General features: G+C 43.5%; 1 protein-coding gene across 2 annotated transcripts in view; it reads right to left on the bottom strand.

The window, feature by feature from the left end:
* The window catches only part of STEAP3 (STEAP3 metalloreductase), a 97,495-nt gene that overhangs the window by 9,292 nt on the left and 66,506 nt on the right, over positions 1–21,697 (bottom strand). The window lies entirely within an intron of this gene.

Genomic DNA, 21,697 nt, shown 5'->3' with positions numbered 1-21,697 from the left:
AAGGTGGTAAAAGCCTGTATCTGTATATTTAAGGAGAATGTATTTGTGTTAAGAATTAGTAAAAACTAATGCATGTGTAGAAATTAAAAGAAAAAGGAAAAAAATCAATCAGGCAATTGCCATTAATATTTCAGCATATTCCATCTAGGTTATTTTTTCTATGTATTTTTTTAGTGTTTCTGATCTTTTGAGTGTGTTTTAAGTTATACGAGTAATATATGCTTGTTAAAAACAACTCAGGTAAAAGTAAAAATCCCCTTCAAAGGTCACTTTTTTGCATAACTTGGTGTTTATACTTGAGGAGCTTTTTTTTCTGCACACGTATCATTATTTAAATGTGCATTTTAAAGCATTATCATTTGATTATTTTAAAATATCATTCTCTTATATACAGAAGTCTCATTTTCTTTTTGAATCATCATTGTATACCAGATATTGCATGTGTCTTATCCATTATTCAAGTTCTCGAGTTGGGGAGAGCTGTGAGTAGCCCCATCTGTGAAGTGGAGATGATGACGCCCACCTCACAGAGTCTTGGGGATCAAGTGAGACACTGCCTACATGGGACTGAGTAGGCAGGGCCTGGCATGAGGTAAGTGCTCATCAGATGTCTTATGATACTTATTATGAGCAGTGCAGCAGCATCAACTTCAATTTGGAGCCCCAAACCCTGATGCTGTCAGATGTTAAGCCACTTTCCCAAGGCCTAAAATCTGGAAAGTCAAAGAACGTTCTGCCACTCACTGAAAACAAGGGGTGTTGGGCACTTGGAGAAGCATGGTAGGAAGGTTGTCAACCACGGGCCGAGAGACTGTGTCCAGTTTTTGTTGATTGCCACCCCTTCTCCAAGCATTTTTGCCATTCTCAGTTGAACTTACTTTCTCTTCTTGTGCCAAAGGAACATACAGGCCCTAGCCCCACTTAATAATCACCTAGTTTTACGGGAATCTGAGGAGCTTTTTGCCACAGCAAAGGTGTTTCATTCCCTTCCCCTTCTGCCTGTTCCAGATGCATGCGGGAGAGGTGGTGGTGCTCCTGCCTATGCGGGACACTCAGAGAGATGGCCTGGCCTGGGCCCCTTGGGAAAACTGCTGCTCACTGCTGAGGAGGGCGGGCGAGGGGAGAGTGAGGCTTTCCCACTTCCTGCATGTGGCGGCAGGGGCTGGAGGAGCCTGAGGTTGCTGAGCTACATCTCTAGAGCACAGAGAAGTCCAAGTATGATGGTGTCCAAGGATCCAGACTCTGGTCCTCTTTTCTTCGCTGTGTGGGCATGCATGTGTGTTGGAGGAGGGGCTCTGATTATTGGTTACAGGTTGCTTCCCTTCATTTTACTCTTAAAAGGCTCTCATGGTTAATCAGATTAGCAAAGGTAACTGAAGTACGTGGCATAGTTTCTTACTTGGATTGAGGTGAACATTTTGAACTCCACTGTCGTGATGGGGGGGCCTTGGGTATCTGTGGCCCTGGAAAGTACCCATCTCTCATGTTGAACCCCCAGCATGAAGCTCATGGTCACTATTGACCTTTTCCCTCTGTACCTTCAGCATTTATGGGAAGTGAGGACATGGTTGAGGAGAGCACGGCTTTTGTCATTTCCCTCCATCAAAGGAGATGTATTTATTCAATGAATCGGACCTGAGACCAGTCCCCCATCCCCAAGTGTGCATTTTGGGTTATAATACTAACACTGATTTTGGATAATGGCCTTTGGAGACTCATTTTTTGGTTGTTAGTGAGAGGATCATATAATGTATAATGATTTAAAAGAAACATATGGAGCTTCCCTGGTGGTCCAGTGGTTGAGACTCTGTGCTTCCACTGCCGGGGGCACAGGTTCGATCCCTGATTGGCATAGTTCCTTTTAAAGGAACTTCTCTAGGCGGGAAACACAAGAGAAGAAAAAGACCTACAAAAACAAACCCAAAACAGGGACTTCCCTGTGGAGGTCCAGTGGTTAAGACTTCACCTTCCAATGCAGGGGGTGGGTTCAGTCCCTGGTTGGGGAGCTAATATCCCCTATGTCTTGTGGCCAAAAAACATAAAATGGAAGCAATACTGTAAGAAGTTCAATAAAGACTTTAAAAATGGTCTACATTAAAAAATCTTAAAAAAAAACAAACCCAAAACAATTAAGAAAGTGGCAGTAGGAACATACATATCGATAGTTACCTTAAATGTAAATGGATTAAATGCTCCAACCAACAGACACAGACTGGCTGAATGGATACAAAAACAAGACCCATGTATATGCTGTCTACAAGAGACCACTTCAGACCTAGGGACACATACAGACTAAGAGTGAGGGGATGGAAAAAGATATTCCATGCAAATGGAAATCAAAAGAAAGCTAGAGTAGCAATACTCATATCAGAAAAAAAAAATTAGACTTTAAAGACTGTTCCAAGAGACAAGCACACTACGTGATGATCAATGGATCAGTCCAAGAAGAAAACATAACAATTGTAAATATATATGCACCCAACATAGGTGCATCTCAATATACAAGGTAAATATTAACAGCCATAAAAGGGAAAATTGACAGTAACACAATAATAGTGGGGGACTTTAACACCCCACTTACACCAATGGATAGATCATCCAGACAGAAAATTAATAAGGGAACACAAGCCTTAAATAACACATTAGACCAGATAGACTTAATTGATACTTAATGGACATTCCATCCAAAAGCAGCAGAATACACTTTCTTCTCCAGTGCACATGGAGCATTCTCCAAGATAGATCACAACTTGGGTCACAAATCAAGCCTAGGTAAATTTAAGAAAATTGAAATCATATCAAGCATCTTTTCCAACCACAATGCTATGAGATTAGAAATCAATTACAGGAAAAAAACTGTAAAAAACACAAACACATGGAGGCTAAACAATATGTTACTAAATAATCAATGGATCACTGAAAAAATCAAAGAGGAAATTAAGAAATACCTAGAGAAAAGTGACAATGAAAACACAACAATCCAAAACCTATGGGACACAGCAAAAGCAGTTCTAAGAGGGAAGTTTATAGCAATACAATCCTATCTCAAAAAACAAGAAAAATCTCAAACAACCTATCCTTACACCTAAAGCAACTAGAGAGAGAAGAACAAACAAAACCCAAAGTTAGTAGAAGGAAAGAAATTGTAAAAATCAGAGCAGAAATAAATGAAATAGAGATGAAGAAAATAGCAAAGATCAATGAAACTAAAAGCTGGTTCTTTGAGAAGATAAACAAAATTGATAAACCATTAGCCAGACTCATCAAGAAAAAAAGGGAGAGGATTCAAATCAATAAAATTAGAAATGAAAAAGGAGAAGTTGCAGTGGACACCACAGAAATGCAAAGAATCATAAGAGATTACTACAAGCAAATTTACACCAATAAAATGGACAACCTAGAAGAAATGGACAAATACTTTGAAAGATGCAACCTTCCAAGACTGAGCCAGGAAGAAATAGAAAATATGAACAGCTCAGTCACAAGTACTGAAGTTGAAACTGTGATTAAAAATCTTCCAACAGGAACCTCCCTGGTGGTGCAGGGAGGTTAAGAATCTGCCTGCCAATTCAGGGGACATGGGTTTGATCCCTGGTCCAGGAAGATCCCACATGACACCGAGAATCTAAGCCCATGTGCCACAACTACTGAGTCCGTGTGCCACACTACTGTAGGCCATGCGCCCTAGAGCCCATGCGCCACAACTACTGAGCCCATGTGCTGCAACTACTGAAGCCCACACGCATAGAGCCCGTGGCAAGAGAAGCCACTGCAATGAGAAAGCCCGTGCACAGTAATGAAGAGCAGCCCCTACTCGCCGCAACTAGAGCAATCCCGCGTGCAGCAATGAAGACCCAATGCAGCCAAAAAAATTTTTTTAAATCAATAAAAAAATAAAAATCTTCCAACAAACAGAAGTCCAGGGCCAGATCGTTTCACAGGTGAATTCTATCAAACATTTAGAGAAGAGTTAATACCTACCCTTCTGAAACTCTTCCAAAGAATTACAGAGTAAGGAAGACTCCCAAACTCATTCTACAAGGCCACCATCGCCCTGATACCAAAACCAGACAAAGATATCACGAAAAAAGAAAATTACAGGGCAATATCACTGATGAACATAGACGTGAAAATCCTCAACAAAATACTAGCAAACCAAATCCAACAGCACATTAAAAGGATCATACACCATGGTGAAGTGGGATTTATCCCAGGGATATAAGGATTCTTCAATATCTGCAAATCAATCAATGTGATACACCACATTAACAAACTGAAGAATAAAAACTGTATGATCATCTCAATAGATGCAGAAAAAGCTTTTGACAAAGTTCAACACTCATTTATGATAAAAACTATGTCCAGGAAGTGGGCATAGAGGGAACCTACCTCAACATAATAAAGGCCATATAGGACAAACCTACAGCAAACATCAAAATAAGCAAATGGGACCTAATTAAACTTAAAAGCTTTTGCACAGCAAAGGAAAACATAAGAAAATGAAAAGACAACCCTCAGAATGGGAGATTTATGCAAATGAAGCAACCAACAAGCGATTAATCTCCAAAATATACAAACAGCTCATGCAGCTCAATATCAAAAAAACAACAAAAAAACCAACCCAATCAAAAAATGGGCAGAAGACCTAAATAGACATTTCTCCAAAGAAGACATACAGATGGCCAACAAACACATGAAAGGATGCTTAATATCACTAATTATTAGAGAAATGCAAATCAGAACTACAATGAGGTATCACCTCACACTGGTCAGAATGGCCATCATCAAAAAAATCTACAAACAATAAATGCTGGAGAGGGTGCAGAGAAAAGGGAACCCTCTTGCACTGTTGGTGGGAATGTAAATTGATAACAGCCACTATGGAGAACAGTATGGAAGTTCCTTAAAAAATGAAAAATAGAGCTACCATATGACCCAGAAATCCCACTCCTAGGCATATATGCAGAGAAAACCATAATTCAAAAAGATGCTTGCACCCCAATGTTCATTGCAGCACTATTTACAATAGCCAGGACATGGAAGCAACCTACATGTCCATCAACAGAGGAATGGATAAAGAAGATGTGGTACATATATACAATGGAATATTACTCAGCCATAAAAAGGAATAAAATAGTACCCTTTGCAGACACATGGATGGACCTAGAGATTATCATACAGAGTGAAGTAAGAAAGAGAAAAACAAGTATTGTATAATATCGCTTATATGTGGAATCTAGAAAAATGGTACAGATGAACTTATTTGCAAAGCAGAAATAGAGTCACAGAGGTAGAGAACAAATTTATCGTTACTAAGGGGAGAAGAGGGGGTGGGAAGAATTGGGAGATTGGGATTGACATACATACACTACTATGTATAGCACAGATAACTAATGAGAACCTACTGTATAGCACAGGAAACTCTACTCAGTGCTCTGTGGTGACCTAAATGGGAAGGAAATCTTAAAAAAGTGTGAATATATGTATATGTATAACATTCACTTAGCTGTACAGCAGAAACGAACAAACATTGTAAAGCAACTATACTCCAATAAAAATTAAGAAATAAAAGGAATATGCAGGGTGTGTGTCATGCTGCTCTGCAATGTGGGTTTTTAGAGAGCAGTGACCCGACTCTATTCTGTGCTTCTGGTTCATGAGTATTCAGTAAGTAATGTCATTCATAGGCAGCGAGATTTAAGATGGAGAAAATCCATTTCAGGTCCCAGGTGATGTCATACGACTCCTGAAATACGTGAAGGCAAACCGTTTGGAAAATGCTGGGAATGTTGCCTTAGAGATTCAAGGCTTTGGTTTTAGCCTCCTTCCTATTAAGTCCAGTACACAGGAACAATGCCACCCCCAATAATCATATTCTGTGGTCCATGAGTGAGTAGAGTACGCTTGAGGCTCTGATTCTTTAACAGGACTAAGGCAAGTGATAAGGATAAGATTGTGGGTGCTTCTGCCCCCCATTTCTCACTTCTTGGGAAATGAGAGCCAGAAAGATCAAGGACTGTCATGTTCAATCCTTTTGTTGTTAAATCCTATGTACTGAAATACAAGAATCCCATTTAATTTCCTGATCATTGCCCCTTCCTCCTCCACGTAACCCCCAGTTTTGTGCCTTATGCCATCAGACTGTACATCGCCTGCCTCCCCACCCCCTTGTTGTAGGGCCAGTGCCAATCCCCCTTGTTCCTTGCAAACTCAGATCAGCTCCTGGCTCATGCCAATACTACTCCTGGCGTCATTTGGTATAGGCAAGCCTTCCAGTACCAGGGGCCTCGCGTCACTGGCCAGCTCAGCGGTCTCAGCCACCTGCTCCTACAGTCAAACTTTAGCCATAGTCATCATCAGTAACCACATCCTCGTCCACGCCTTCGTCTCGGCATCATGCCTCTCATTCATCAACCACTGCCTACTGCCGTTCCCTTTCTCTCCCTCTGGTGCCCTCTCCCACAGCCCTTCAGCCTCACAAGACTCCACCATCGTTGACTCCACTGTCTTCTCCCTGTCCCTCCCCTAACCTAATTGAGATTTTCTGGTTCTCCATTATCATGCCTTTGTAGGACCCTCACCACCCCCAAGCCCCCAGGTTTAATTCCACACTCTGCCTTCTCCACACCTGCCCTGAATAGCTGCATGGCTGCCTGAGAACATGTTGACTGACAAAGCTTTAGTTCATGACTACTGAGCTCAAGTGAGTTCCTAACGCTGCCCTGCGGTTCTTAACACTTCCCTGGTTCCATCGCTGTCCTTGGCCCTCAGTTCTAACACCTCCTCTCTTTCTAACTCTGAGCTGTTATCCTTGCTTCGTATTTCACTGAGAAAACAGTGGTCATCAGAAGATAGCTTGCTTCTGTTCCACCACAGTGACGGTGGTGAATGAGCAGTGCTCCTTTCTGAGTCTGTCCTCTACTCGTGCATCCATCCCGCCTCTCGAGCTCCACCGTAGCAGTCAGCCTCTCCTTCTCTTGTGTCGTCTCACCTCCCCTCTCCACTGGATCATTCTCAGCAGCATGTAAACGTGCTGTAACGTCTCCCATCTTGACCATCCCACAGCAGTGGTCCCATTTTCCCTTTACAGCAAAGTTCCTTAACAGGGTTATACATACCCTCTTTTTTTTTCTGCTTTCTCTCTTCCCATTTTCCCTTGAACTCTCTCCAGTTGGGCTTCCATCCCCATTATTCTACTGAAATGGGTCTGGTCAGGATCACCAATGGTTTCCCTGTTGCCAAAGGAATATGATTCTCTGTCTTCAAATTACTTAACCTATCAGAAGCATTTGACACAGAGATTGACTTGGCACTCTCCTACTTGCAAACGTGGTCTTCATTTAGCTTCCTCATGAGCCCCTGGCAACTCATCCTGATTTCATTTGCTGGTCCTTTCTCATCTTCTCAACCTTTCTACTCCCTCAATGACCTCATGCATCTCACAACTTTAAATGACTACTAGATGCTGTGGACTCCTGACTTTATACAACAGCCCAGATCTCGCCCATGAATCCTGCGTGTGTACATCTAACTGGCTACTCCATTAAGATGGTTAATAGGCATCAAGTAATAGATATCTCAGACTTTAACATGTCAGAAACCAAGCCTCTGAGCTTTCTCCCCAAACCTGGTCCCTCCTCAGTCTTCCCCAGCAAAGGAAAGAACTCTAGTTGTCCATGTGTTCGGGCCAAAAACTTTGGAGTCATCTCTCTTTCTCCTCTTATACTCCACATCCAGTCCATCAGCCAGCCCTGTTTGTTCCACCTTTAAGGTATATCCAGTGTCCAGTAGTAGCCTTTTTGTTTTTGGGGTTTTTTTTTTGCGGTATGCGGGCCTCTCACTGTTGTGGCCTTTCCCGTTGCGGAGCACAGGCTCCAGACGCGCAGGCCCAGCGGCCATGGCTCACGGACCCAGCCGCTCCGTGGCATGTGGGATCTTCCCGGACCGGGGCACGAACCTGTGTCCCCTGCATCGGCAGGCGGACTCTCAACCACTGCGCCACCAGGGAAGCCCAGTAGTAGCCTTTTTCACTACTACCACCTGGTCCGAGGCACCAGCATCCCTCACCTGGATTATTGCAGTAGCCATCTAACTGGGTTCCCTGTTCCCACTCCTACCCCACTACAATTCTCCACCCAGAAGTCACAGTGATTCTTCTAGAACATAAGTCAAATCCTGTCATGCTTCAGCTTAAAAACCTCACTCAGAGAAAAAGCCAGTTTCCTGCTGAGGCATACAAGGCCCTAAGTGATCAGCCCCTGCCACCTCTGTGGCTTTATCTAACATCTCCCCTCATTCTGCAATAGCCACCTTGGTCTTGGTTCTCTTCCTGATACATGCCAAACATACACCTCAGGGCCTTTGCACTTGCTCTTCCCACTGCTTGCAATGCCTTTTCTCCCAGTTATTTTTATGGGCTGCCCCCTCATTTTTGTCAGATATCTGCTCAAATGCCATTAAAGAAGCCTTCTCTGCTCACCCTGTATAAAATAGCAAATGCCTGCCCCCTGCAGCACTCCCTGTCTCTCTAACTCTACTCTTAAAAAATCCTTTTCTAGTCAGTCTCCTAACAGGCTATCGGCAGTATGTAGAATTGTGCTGACACCTAATAGGCCAGCACAAATATTTCTTGAATGAAAGAATGACTTTAGGATTATATTTGAATTTTAAAGCAAAACTTTATAGATTCTTGAAGCTTATCCCTTAGCAAAGTAGACCGGATAAATTCTAGACGCTCTTTTACTTGAAGGACAGTCATGTAGATTTGTCTACTAATATGGACTGGGCCCTGCGGTAATCGGCCAGCCGTCCTGAATGCACATGTGCTTCTAATGCAGTTGAGGAAATGAGATTAAAACTCTTGTTACAGTTGGTGTTTATTCGTCTGAAGCTGGTTGCTGCCACACCTGCCTAGGCATGCAGCTGACAGCTCTCTTCGCCGTGCAGTCCCTGTGTGTGCCTGGAGGCCATTGTGTACCTCGTGTGACGGCTTTTTTACCAGCTGGAAAAAAACGCGGTGGTGGGTATTCGCAATAGGCAAGATAAGTGTCCTAGATTGTCATCTGTTTCTGTTTGAACTGTCCCTGGAAAGCCGAGTAGAAAACTGCACAGCGAATTCTACAACTGTACAAATTACAGCAGGGCTTTTTCCCCACTCGCCTTAAAACAAAGTTAGTTGTTTTAAAAGTGATTTAGAAGTGAACTTGTGGTGACATTTAAAATTATACAAATTGAAAAAGGCAAATGGTGCACTTTTGCCTGCATTGGAATTATTTATCTTTCAATGTTTGCTTTAGGAAAGCATGAGGAGGAGGAAAGAGCATTGGCTCTGAAGTCAGACAGCCCTGGGTTGGAAGGACACACACACACTGTCACTGGCGTGGAGGTGTAACCTTGGGCAAGCGGTTCGGCCTCTCCGGGTCTCAGTCTCTTGTCCTGTTAAATGGGGATAATAACACAGGATTGCTCTGAGCTTCGGTAAGATGGCCTAGCTCTGTGCCTGGCACACACATACTCTATTTTGGGAAGAACTATTGTGTTGCTATTTTCACAAAGGAGACTATTCGTCCCAATTAGGGACAATCTAGACAGATGAGATTATCCCGCATCAAACGTTGGGCAGTAGAGCCGAGCCTTCACAAGCCAGCTATTTCCTGCTGCTTGCCAATTCTCTCTGCTTGACCTGTTGCTTCCAACAACACAGCCCAGCAATGTTCTTGGACCCAGGGAAGAATTCATTTTTCTTTTTTCCAAGAAATCTTCCCATCCCATTTCCTTTCCTGAGGAGCGTTGTCCCCGGGTGCAGCTCACCCTTCGCACATCACCTGTCAAGAGTTTCGTGTGCATGTCCCCTTTCTTCTGGTTGGCATAGTTCCCAATTAGGACTGAGCTAATTAACAACAGCAGAACAATTTAAATGCCCTTTTTAAGAGAATGAGGCCAGCCCTTTCTCTGTTCTCTGGGTATAACTTGCTTAAAATGGGGAGGAGATCGGGAGTGGTAGAATGAATGGGTTCCACAGAGGTGGATATGGATGGTTTTCGAACAAATATCCTGTTTGGGAAAAGCAATCTTGCAAAAGCCGGTTTCACCATTTGAATTTTCTAGATACCTGCCTGGGCTTCGTTATTGGTGCTGATTAATGCCTGGCCATTAATATCCAGATCTTATAGAGCAGCTCTCCCTCTAATATAACACGTTTCCTGCTGTTTTAGCCAATATCCACTACACAGACCAGAAGTCCAGGCAGCGGGTCAGGAGGAGGAAACTCTACTATGGACACCAGCAGGTGTCAGCAGAGGCTGCTGGGCCTCAGAGCCGCCAGGGCAGAGGGGGCCGAGGCGTCCGTCAATGACTGTGCTTAGTGGGGAGGTTCGTACACCTGTTGAGTCGGCCCTGCAGTCCGTCAGCTGAAAGTCAAAGCCTTCGACCAATAAATGGTATGTTGTACTCATGTACAAAGTGACTGTGTGGTTTCTACTGCCTAAAATTTTGATTTGTTTCTGAAACCAGTGCCTAATTATTTCAAAGCCAATGCCTTACTTTTAGTCAGCTATACCTTTATAATCTTGTTTATTTCTACAACGAATACCAATAATGTGTTAACGTTTCAGAAAATGCTCCTACTTATTTGTTGAGGAGGATTATTTTTTAAAGCTAAGGACTGAAAGGTGGCAAGCAAGTTTTAATAGAGGTTTTGTTAAAAGCGTCCAAGTACAGCAAGTCCCTCACATGCGAACGAGTTCCATTCTGAGAGCACGTTCGTAAGTCCAATTTGTTCTTAAGTCCAACGAAGTTCGCCTAGGTACCCAACTAACACAGTCGGCTATATAGTACCGTACTGTAATAGGTTTATAATTTTTCACACAAATAATACATAAAAAACAAACACCAAAAATAAAAATATTTTTAATCTTATAGTACAGTACCTTGAAAAGTACAGTCGTACAGTAGGACAGCTGTCATCCAGGGGCTGGCATTGAGTGAACAGGCCAGAAGAGTTACTGACTGGAGGAGGGAGAGGAGGTGGGAGATGGTAGAGCTGAAGGGTCATCAGCAAGAGGAGATGGAGGGCAAGCTGCAACGTCACTCACGCCTGACGCGGATGGCACAGGTTCTGGTTCCTTGCTGGATTCACTTCTATCTGCCCTCTTGAAAAAACGATCCAGTGATGTCTGGGTAGTAGCTCTTTTTTTCTCATCATAGATGACAGGGTAGCACTGGATTGCATTCTGAACGGCTGCTGCAACCTTCGTGTACTGTTTACGTTCAGGTCCTGTGCCTCAAAAACTAACAGGGCCCCCTCAAATAAAGAAAATCCCCTTGCCACTTCCTGCATCGTGGGTCTCTTCGGTTCTTCAGTTACCTCTTCCTCTTGTCTCTCTTCGTCCTTCCTCTGGGCCTCCAATTCCTGCCGCTTCTTAGCAGTACCAGCTACATCACTGCTGCTTTTATGCTTGCTTCCGGACATCCTGGGCTTGAAATAAAGATACTGTACTACTGTACTCTGTACAGTACTGTACAGTAAAGCACACAAAAGCACAACCACTTGTAGAGAATGTACGCACGTGATAACGTACGCCAGACATGGTGTCTAACTTACGTGATTTGACAAGCGAACGCACTTTCGCATCTTTGAAAGTTTGCAGCTTGAAGGTTCGTATGTAGGGGACTTACTGTATACTGCATTATATACAACTTCCTTTGTTTGGCTGAGGTGAGATACTTGAACCAATTCCTTCCCAAACCAGTGAGGTTTGTGCATACATTCCACTTGGTGGAAGGCCTTGGAAGCTCTCTTTTTGCGAGCCTTAAAGCAGTGCCCACAGCTCTGGGAGCAAAGACTCCCACCTCAAGGACACAGGAATTACTTTGCACGAGGGAGGTAGTGTCTCTCTTCCCTTCTGAAGGCTGGATGTTCTCACACATGATTAGGCAATGCCATTAACCCTGAATAGTTTACAAAAAACCCTGTGGTTTTTTTCTGAATTATTTAAAAAAACTTTAAAACATCACTTTAAGTTAGTGAACAGAATTAAAATCCCATCTGCCGTGGTGCAGAATTGCCTCCGTGGGTTCTCTTCATGGTTTAGCTTCAGTCTGGCTATTAGAAGAAAACTTTTTGGGCAGACAGAGGGCTGAGGTGGTGTGAGGAGTGGGGCCTGAGAGTAGGTCTGAGGTAGCAGGGTCTCTTTACAGCTTTGGGGACTCTGTTGATGTCTAATTTCAGCCCCAGTGCTGTCAACGCCACTCAGCTCTTTAATGCATGTAGCACGGCTGGTAGATGCTTCCAGACTAAGATGCTGATGAAAGACTTGGTCAAGTGTAAGATGAAACACAGAGTCTGGAAAGGAGGAGAAGATTTGATGCAGGAGCTAGTCCAACACTTCCCCAGCTCTCCCTTTTCCAAATTTTTACAGCCCTGGGCTGAATGGGACTCCACTGACCCAGTGAGCATTCTACGGTCTTAGGTCTCCTATATTTGATGGAAATATGTTGGAACCTGTTGTGCAAAGGCATGGTGACTAGCCTTCCTCAGAGTCTCCAGCTCAAGAGGACAGAGTAGTATAGAGACAGGGATTTGTGTGTGGTCCTCGTATTCTTCCCTCCACTCATTCCAAGGTAGTCGGACTCTTTGGTGTCCTAGCCCAGGGGTGCTTGAAGGGTTGAAAGCAGAAGCAACTTGAAGATAAATTCTTTAAGTCTTTCCTGAAAGCCTTAGCTGGTCAGGCAGATTTTGGAAGGGAGGGTGGGTGAGACTGGGGAGCTGGAGTGATTCTCCAAGGCAGGCGAGGATGGAGGCCTGTGGGTTCTACCAGAGACAGGTGTCTGCCTTCTCGGGGGTCTGGCCTCAGAGGCAAAGAGCTAGCCCTAAGCAGGGGCAGCACTCCAACTCCACCCAAGACCCCGGGCCTCCACTCTTCATGTGAGCAGCCAGGTTTCTCAGCCTTTCAGAACCACAGGGATTGAGACAACAGGCATTTCTGGGAAAGCCACTGTGAACTGAAGACTAAGAGTCTCTGGAATGCTTGGCCCCAGGACCTTTGCATACCCTCAGGCAGGAAGCTCATAAGGAAGCTCAATAATGACTGAGGTTGAATTTCAAGCCAGATAGGGACTTGGAATCGGACTTCAGAAAATCAAAAAAATATGAAATTTCTTTTACACATATGTTTGCAATTGCAGATTCATACACACTATACCAAGTTGGCCCAACCTAATATTTAAGGAAGGGCAATGTAGCCTCTTGGTTACCAACCAAAATGATAATTTAATAAAAATAGAGAACAGAATTAAATTCTACTCCCAAATTATCAAAAGAAACACCTCTCTTTTTCGGAGAATTAAAAAATATATTTATTTTATTTTTACCAAGTTAAAAAATTGTCCAGTGGTACTGAAAGCCTTATACTAGCTTCCCGACCTAACTCCTCTCCCTAGTCTCAAAACCCAAGAGCAACTATTTTAAACTCTTGTGTTAGTTCCTTCTGCTGTCTATCTCCACAGCTCATCTTCTATCTCCTATTCCTTTCCTTGATTTGTCCATGTGTGGAAGAATCTATTGACTCACCTATTATAGGTAGGTGAGGATTTAACTCTTTTATGCTACTTTCACATTTCTGCCCCCGTTTTCACACTGTATTTGAACAGTTTTTAGTTAGATCAACATTCGATGTTTACGCTGTTACGATTGTATACCATGATTGTGCCTTTTCTTGGGAATTTGTAAATGCTTTCCACCTTCACGTGTCTATATACACATACATACATTTCCCCATCAGATTGGTCTAAGCCTCTTGTAGTTTTTCCCAACTATTGAAGTACATCAGATAACCTCTTCTCCCTGGCCTGCTGCTTTCTGAGACCTCTGTCCTGCTCCAACCAGGATGGGCTGCTCCTTGGGTCTGCTGTAAAAATATTACAGGGGGCTTCCCACTGTCATCATCTGGGACTCCCCTCCCTAGCTTTCCTGTCCTCTTTGTTCCCTGAATACTTTACTGTTTTCTTGTCTCACTTGTTGCGCTGTAGCACAGCTTCTAGTAGTTTCCTAAAAATGAGCACACAGAAGGTCCATGTTTTGAAATGTTTGAAAATGTCTTTGTTTTTCTCTCAGACACTGTTGGTGGGTATTGAAATCTAGGCTGAAACACTGATGCTCAGAAATTTGAAGGCATCGTCCCATTGCTTTTAGCTTATAGGAAGCTGTTGAGAGGACCCGTGCCATTCTAAGTCTTACTTTTTGTAGGTAAACCATTTTTTTCTCTCTAAAAGATTTTAGAACATTCTCTTTATCCCAGGTGTGATAAAATCTCGCAACCTGGTGCTTGAGTTTTAAGGCTTTGGGTTGGGCATTTGGTGGACCATTTTAATCTAGAAACTTGTGTCTTTCAGTTTGGGGAAGTTTTCTTGTATAGGTTGATGATTTCTTTTTTTCTCTGTTTTCTCTGCTTCCTGGATTTCTCCTCTAAAGCCTTTATCTTTTGTCTTCTGATTTGCCTTTCTGGGAAATTTACGAAGTTTTATCTTCCTACTTTTCTATTGATTTTTAAAGATTTCTGCTCTCATGTTTTTGATTTTCAATTTTTAGTTTTCTATTTCCTTTCTATAGTGTCCTTTTCTTGTTTTATGGGTGCAATATCTTCTCTTTTCTCTCTAAAGATGTTAGGTGTAGTTTTATTGAAATGTTTTATTCTGTTCCTTACATTGTTTCTGTTTCCTCTGGGTTCCTTTTCCCAGTTTGCTTTAGTTTCTTTCTTGTGTGGTAGAGGTATTCCTCAAATGTCTGTCCATTTATATTAAGCTTGAGGTGCTAAACAGCTTCTTAAAAGCGCTCTGTGGGTGGATGGGACCTGCTGAATGGTGCTGCAGGACCCAGAGTCCAGAGGATAAATTTCCAGTCTCCTGCCTGGGGACAATCCGAGGTTCCCAGGGTCCAGAAAGGTAGTAATCCAGCTTCTTATCACTTTCTGTGAGCACTTTACTCAGAGCTTCTTCATTCTGGCAATTCCTACTCCTCTATTCACTGTCCATCTTCAAAAATTGGATGAACTTTCTTAATCTCTTTGTCTTCATAGGTATATACCTATGCTATTCCTTTATCCTCATTTTATTGGAGTTTCCAGAGGAGATGATATAATGAATATGGTTGGCCGATCATGTTTAACTGGAAATCTGCTTGCATGCTCTTTCCCTGTTTCGTTTTTAAAAATTGAAGTATAATTTACATATAGTAAAATGCAAAGACCTTAAGTGTACAGTTCCATGAGGTGTGACAAATGTGCAATCTATATCCCTACCTGTATCTTTTTTGTTTTTTGTTTTTTTTGTTTTTTGTTTTTTTTGTTTTTTGTTTTTTTTGCTGTACACGGGCCTCTCACTGTTGTGGCCTCTCCCGTTGTGCTCCGGACGCACAGGCTCATCGGCCATGGCTCATGGGCCCAGACGCTCCGTGGCATGTGGGATCTTCCCGGACCGGGGCACGAACCCGTGTCCCCTGCATTGGCAGGCGGACTCTCAACCACTGCGCCACCAGGGAAGCCCCCTACCTGTATCTTTACAGAACGTGCCCATCCCCCAGCAATTTCCTTCACGCCCCTTTTCAGTTCCCTCCCTGCCTTTCCACCATCAAAAGCCACTGTTCTGATTTCTGTCACTATAGATAAGTTTGGGATCCTCATTTTTGAATGTTTGAGGGAAGTATTTATATGGTACAAATCACTCTCCCAACTTATCTAACTGAAGAACAACTCTATTATTATTATTATTATTATTATTATTATTATTATCATTTGTGATACGCGGGCCTCTCACTGTTGTGGCCTCTCCCGTTGCGGAGCACAGGCTCCGGATGCGTAGGCTCAGTGGCCATGGCTCACGGGCCCAGCCGCTCCGCGGCATGTGGGATCTTCCTGAACTGGGGCACGAACCCGTGTCCCCTGCATCGGCAGGTGGACTCTCAACCACTGCGCCACCAGGGAAGCCCAGAACAACTCTATTATTACAAGAAATCGAAATATAAGTGAGAGCAATTCTGTTTTATTTAAAAAAAAAAGCACAGAATTTTGTCCAAATCTAACATCCTTCTTCAGGAGTGAAGAGAGATTTATTGTTATCTAGAAAGGCTTTTGAGGAAATCAGTTTCCTCCATAACCAACAGAACTTCATATCACATGTTTAGTTAAAAACACAAGTAGTCAAAAACGATCCTTAATATCTTTGAACAAACATCATGCCCTCTTTCCGGATCTTCAAGGTCACACTCCCCTTTGTTCTTCTAAACAAAACCCAAGATCCCCCTTGTTTCCAAATGGATATCTGACCTCTTATCAAAACATATATGATTAGCCATCCTTTCAAATACCTTCTGAAGTGTGTGCACATGTGGCACAAGGCCCTCAGGGCACGGGTGGCAGGGAGGGTGGATCTTGGGTGGTGTATGTAGAGGGGACCTGTGATAAGGACTGCGTTGTTCTAATTGCCTAGCTTCTGCCTGGTGGTTGTTCCCTTCATGTAGACCTTCCATGAATGACAAAAGCCATATTTTAAAATGCTAAGTCTGAGTGTCTTTCCCACAACAAGAGTCAGCAACCTCTGTAGGACAAGCTAGGCCATCAGAAGAGAGACCCAGCAGCATTTAGTGAGTGCGCCTAGATTTACGCACTTAGTTACACTGCTGGTAAGTGATGTAGCTGGGGTTTAGAGCCTGCTCACAAGCAGCTGTCACACTGTCTTTGTAAGGAAGCCAGGAGGGACTCTAAGGCTAAAAGAGAGGTTCCTTAGACTCACCAGCTGTACTAGAAAAATTTTCCTAATTGTAGCTGGAGCGAATGATATCCTTCTTTGCCTTTCACTGCTTTCTGATATCTCCTCAAGACGAGTCAGCTCAGAATTCCTGGAATTAACATTTCACGAGACCACCCTCCCCTTCTCTTTCCACTTCCAGTGCCCTGCTTTGGGCCTTCGTCATTTTTTTTGTGTGTGTGGTACGCGGGCCTCTCAATGTTGTGGCCTCTCCCGCTGCGGAGCACAGGCTCCGGACGCACAGGCTCTGCGGCCATGGCTCACAGGTCCAGCCGCTCCGTGGCATGTGGGATCTTCCCGGACCGGGGCACAAACCCGTGTCCCCTGCATCGGCAGGCGGACTCTCAACCAATGCACCACCAGGGAAGCCCCCTCGTCATTTTTATCTTGACCACAGAGACACTCTTCTGTCTGGTGTCCCTACCTGCAGACTCTTGTCCATCGAGTCCATCTGTCACGTATGCTACCAGGTTAATCTCTTAAAAATGTTATGTCTGACTATGTCCAAGTCCACACTCTAGTGTGGCGCTGGCGACTTCTTGATTTAATCTCGTGGCACATCTCTAGAGCCCTCAAGCCACAACTACTGAACCCGCATGCCACAACTACTGAAACCTGTGTGCCTAGAGCCCGTGCTCCACAACAAGAGAAGCCACTGCAATGAGAAGCCCGCGCACCGCACAAAGAGTAGCCCCTGCTCGCCGCAACTAGAGGAAGCCAGCACGCAGCAATGAAGACCCAACACAGCCAAAAATAAATAAATAAATAAGTAAATTTATTTAAAAAAATAATAATAATAAAAAGGGAGACAGGACAGAGCCTGTGGGGAAAAAGCCCCATTAAAGCCAATTACTAGGACTTTCCTCCAACGTCCCCAAAGATGTCTGCACATAGCCACAAAGAATCCATTCCGAGTTGCATGACCCTGACGAAGGTCTTCCTTCATCATATGATTTGTTGCAATAAGAATAAGGAAGGAACTTTGAAGCAGTTAAGGTCACTTTGTACTGAGACTATGGCACTCTATCATGTTAAATAAAACGTCAGTTGATAGTTATTGTGTCATTCTTTTCAAATGATTTTATGCACAGTAGATGGTTTTATTATATATGTATATATAGATGAATTGGATTTGACTATTGATTTTTAAGAATTTAGTAAGAATATGCAAACAAATGTGTATATCTTATTTAAAGAAGCCCAAGAAGGAGACTACAAGAGTACAGATGTTCAGTGAAGGCTGTGATGGGTATTTTGGACATGAATAACCTTACTCGATCTTCTCCACAATCCTGGGACAATGATATTAAATCCCTTCCTTACAGAATAAAATACCGAAGCTCATTAATTTGCTGGAGGTCTCTACAGCCACTAACACATACCACCTATAGGTAGTTAAATCTAAATTCATTCATGGGAAATTCTGGGTTAAATTCTTTAGAAAATTGTCAGCCATAAGATTCTGTTGGCAAATACAGTATATTTATTTTTATTTTTTATCCATGTATATGTTTTCTAAATTTAATTTAAAAAAATTTTATATAATTTTTACAGGTCACTTTCCATTTACAGTTATTACAAAACGTTGGCTATCTGCCTTGTGTTGTACAATACATCCTTTCCATGTATATGTTTTTAAGTTTTAAACATGAAAAATATTTTAGCCATCAGGCTTCAAAAAAAAAAATGCATAGTATAGAAAATGCATGTGGGCTGATGTACGTCAGTATTTCCATATGGTAAAAGCCTGAGAAAACCTGGAGCCGTATTTTTGGGGTGGAGGTAATTTGACAGTATATACCTAAATCAATGTTACACAAACCCAATGACCCATTGAGGCCTCTTTGGCGATTCTATGTGACACAGTGGCACAATAGTTAAGATCAGAGGCTCTGGGGTCCATATGACTCTGGGAAGTTTACTTTGAGCCCCATTTTCCTCATCTGTAAAATTAGGCTAATGGTGCCTACTGCGTGGGGTGTCATCAAGATTAAATATCAGATGTCTGTCCAGTGCTTAGCACGGTGCCTCTTAGTGGTGTGGCTTGGCAAACAGTAGGTATCTCTTGTCATTGGCTGGAGATGCACTCTCCTTCACATCGGTTAGCGAGGTGCACTCTTCTGGCTATGCAGATTGAGAGGGTATGCAGAAACTGAGGCTGCTGCTGGGTAATTATGGAAGGCTTCTAGGAACTCCAGGAGGGAGCAAAGATGTCACGTGGAGGAGAAGTGAGCATGATGTCTGAAACCATTTTCATGGGTGAGCAGAAAGGCCAGTTTCTACCAAGAAGCCAACACTGGATGTCTTAGTTGTGCTCCCAAATGTCTGTGGTCATTTCACTATGTAAATAGGGCTTGTATTCTGGACTTCCTGGGAAGTCTCAGTTTCCAAGATTCAGTCCTATTGTCAAAGCCCAATTTCTGAATTTTTGGTTTTGATAATATGGAACCTAGAAGTGGAAAAATCCTCCAATGTCAGTCTTTCAACACTATCAATTAGATTTGGGACATGGCAAAGAGAAACGGGAGCAGGTGGGAGGGGTACAGGAAGGACAGAGGGAGGAGAAAGGCAGGACCAGGGCAAACCCTGGGCTGGACACCCAGGAATGTTGGGAGAGGGGGTTGCTGCACTGGGGTCGGGTGAGCACGTTACATAAACCAAAGACTGGGAGGGCAGGGTGATGCCAGCAGAGACTGCTGAGTGCTGACCCTTGTACCCTCCACTTGCCCCTGCTGCCCCTTGGTGCCTCCAGGGGCATGCAGCCTGAAGCCTCGAGGGAGGAGATCATCTCTCTGGAGCCCTGGCCTCCTGCCAAGGGCCCTGTGGAGAGATTTCCCAGGTTGGGAGGTGGGCCTATTAGGGCCTCACTCGACTGTGAATGCCCCGTTAATTATTAGAGACACTCACCTAAGGTGGCCAGCTTTCTCCTGTGCTCATTCACAAAGAGAGAACCTGTGCTCTCCTGTGCTCATTCACAAAGAGAGAACCTCCGAAGTGGGCACTCTTTCTGAGGGACTTGGAAGAATTCTCCCAAGGGCAGGAATGCCATCTCCTACCTCAGCCTTGATGTTTTAAAGGAGTGAAATGAGAGCATTTTGTGATTCTGGGCTTCACGCTTTTACCCTATTCCCCATTTCATCACACTGCTCAGTGCTCTGAAATTTGGATTATTGTCTAATCTTCCTTTCCTACTTTTGCTGTTTTGGTATTGAACTGATTATGCAGAACTGCGTGTGGATGTCTCTTAGCACCTTGCCTCCAGGGATGGAGCTCTGCTTTCTAAACATCACCTCTAATCCTTTTATGGAGGAAGCCTGTACAAGGTGCTCACCCCATCCATCAGGGCCCATTGAGACTGACACTTTACAGTCCTTTGTAACCTGGCCCACACAGAATGGGAGATTCAGAGGTGCCAAGATCCCAAATCTATTGCTGCCCCTCTAGCCATCCATCTCAGGTGACACTGGTGCTTAAAAGAATAAATACATGGAAATTAAGCCCGCTGTGCCTGCAAAAGAGAAGTTAAAGCAAGTTGGCTGTAGGCTGTCACCTGGCATCACCTGCTGAGAGGTGCTGAGTCACCTCAAGACTAAGGATGGAGAGGAGGCTTGAGTGACAGTCCCACTGGTGGCACCTTGTACAACGAAGCTTCAGTTCAAAGTGAAAACAGATTCTCTGCATTGGAGCCAACCTACCAGTGTAAAATGTTTTACTCCCAATATGGGGATGTTTGTGATAAATAGATCGACAAGGAATACCCGCTTTCATTTTTCATTTATATGTTCTCCTCAGGGCACCTCTCACTTTCCATCTTAATGGCCTTTCCAGAACTTTCCAGAGCATATACAGCCCATTCCTGGTGCATATGGGGATGATTTCTGGTCATGGCACAGTGAGAAAGTTACTCTTGTTTCACTTCCCCTCCTGGCTGTCTGGTGGAGTGGAGAGGAGGCCTCACTCTGGTGTTGGGATGTCCTTAAGATTTCCCTCGCCTCATTCCCTCTTGCCTGTTTTATATTTTTAAAGATACTAAGGCCACCCTATTAAGCATTTTAGCAGGTAGATATCTAGCTAGGCTTTAGTAAACCTATTTTGTTTTTAAGGTTTTATTTGTTTTAAGATTTTATGGCGGGTAATACTGGTTTTCCATTTACCTTAGAGGCATTTATTTAGCAAACACTCATATAGCACTTACTCTGTGGAAGGCCTTTTTCAAACACTTGACAAAGAGACAATCCTATGATTCTCACAACTTGATTATAAACCTCTGTGATAAGAACTATAATCACCCTCATCTTATAGATGGGGAAACTGAGGACCAAGAGGGTTAAATCAGGTTAGGCAGTGGGGGAAGCAGTGTTGAAACCAGGGCAGCTTGGCTCCAGACTTTGTGTCCTTAACCTCTGTGCACTGCTGTCTCTCCAAAATGAACATTTTAAAAATTGATGTATTCAATGAAAAAAATGAGTTGATTCGAAGAAAACATGGATATGAAGAAAATGAGGTTCACACACTGTTTGGAAATGGCAGAAATTGTGAAGGTGGACTAAAATGAACAGAGCTGGTAGCTCCCCTGGCCTCTGCAGGATGAGGAAATGAGGGGCTGACCAAGCACTGGACCTCAGACACAGACACTGCACACTGACCCAAAGGATCCCGGGAGCTGCAGGTAAAACTTCTTGCAGGTTGATTCTGTACTAGAGATGTCCTGCTGCAGCAGAGGATGCGTTTGTAATAGTATGTATGTACATCCACAGATACATGCACGTACACATGCACACGTACATGTATAGGCACACTGCTGCTTTCACTGCTGTTAGGTACCAGGAATGGAGCCACACAGCTGTATCAGCACCATTCTTTCTTTTCTTTTCTAACTGAAGTATAGTTGATTTAC

The sequence above is a fragment of the Grampus griseus genome, assembly GCF_964374135.1.
Source record: "Grampus griseus genome assembly, chromosome: 7".
Lineage (NCBI taxonomy): Eukaryota > Metazoa > Chordata > Mammalia > Artiodactyla > Delphinidae > Grampus > Grampus griseus.
The sequence above is the reverse complement of the archived record's forward strand: the minus strand, read 5'-3'. Positions and strand labels throughout refer to the sequence as shown.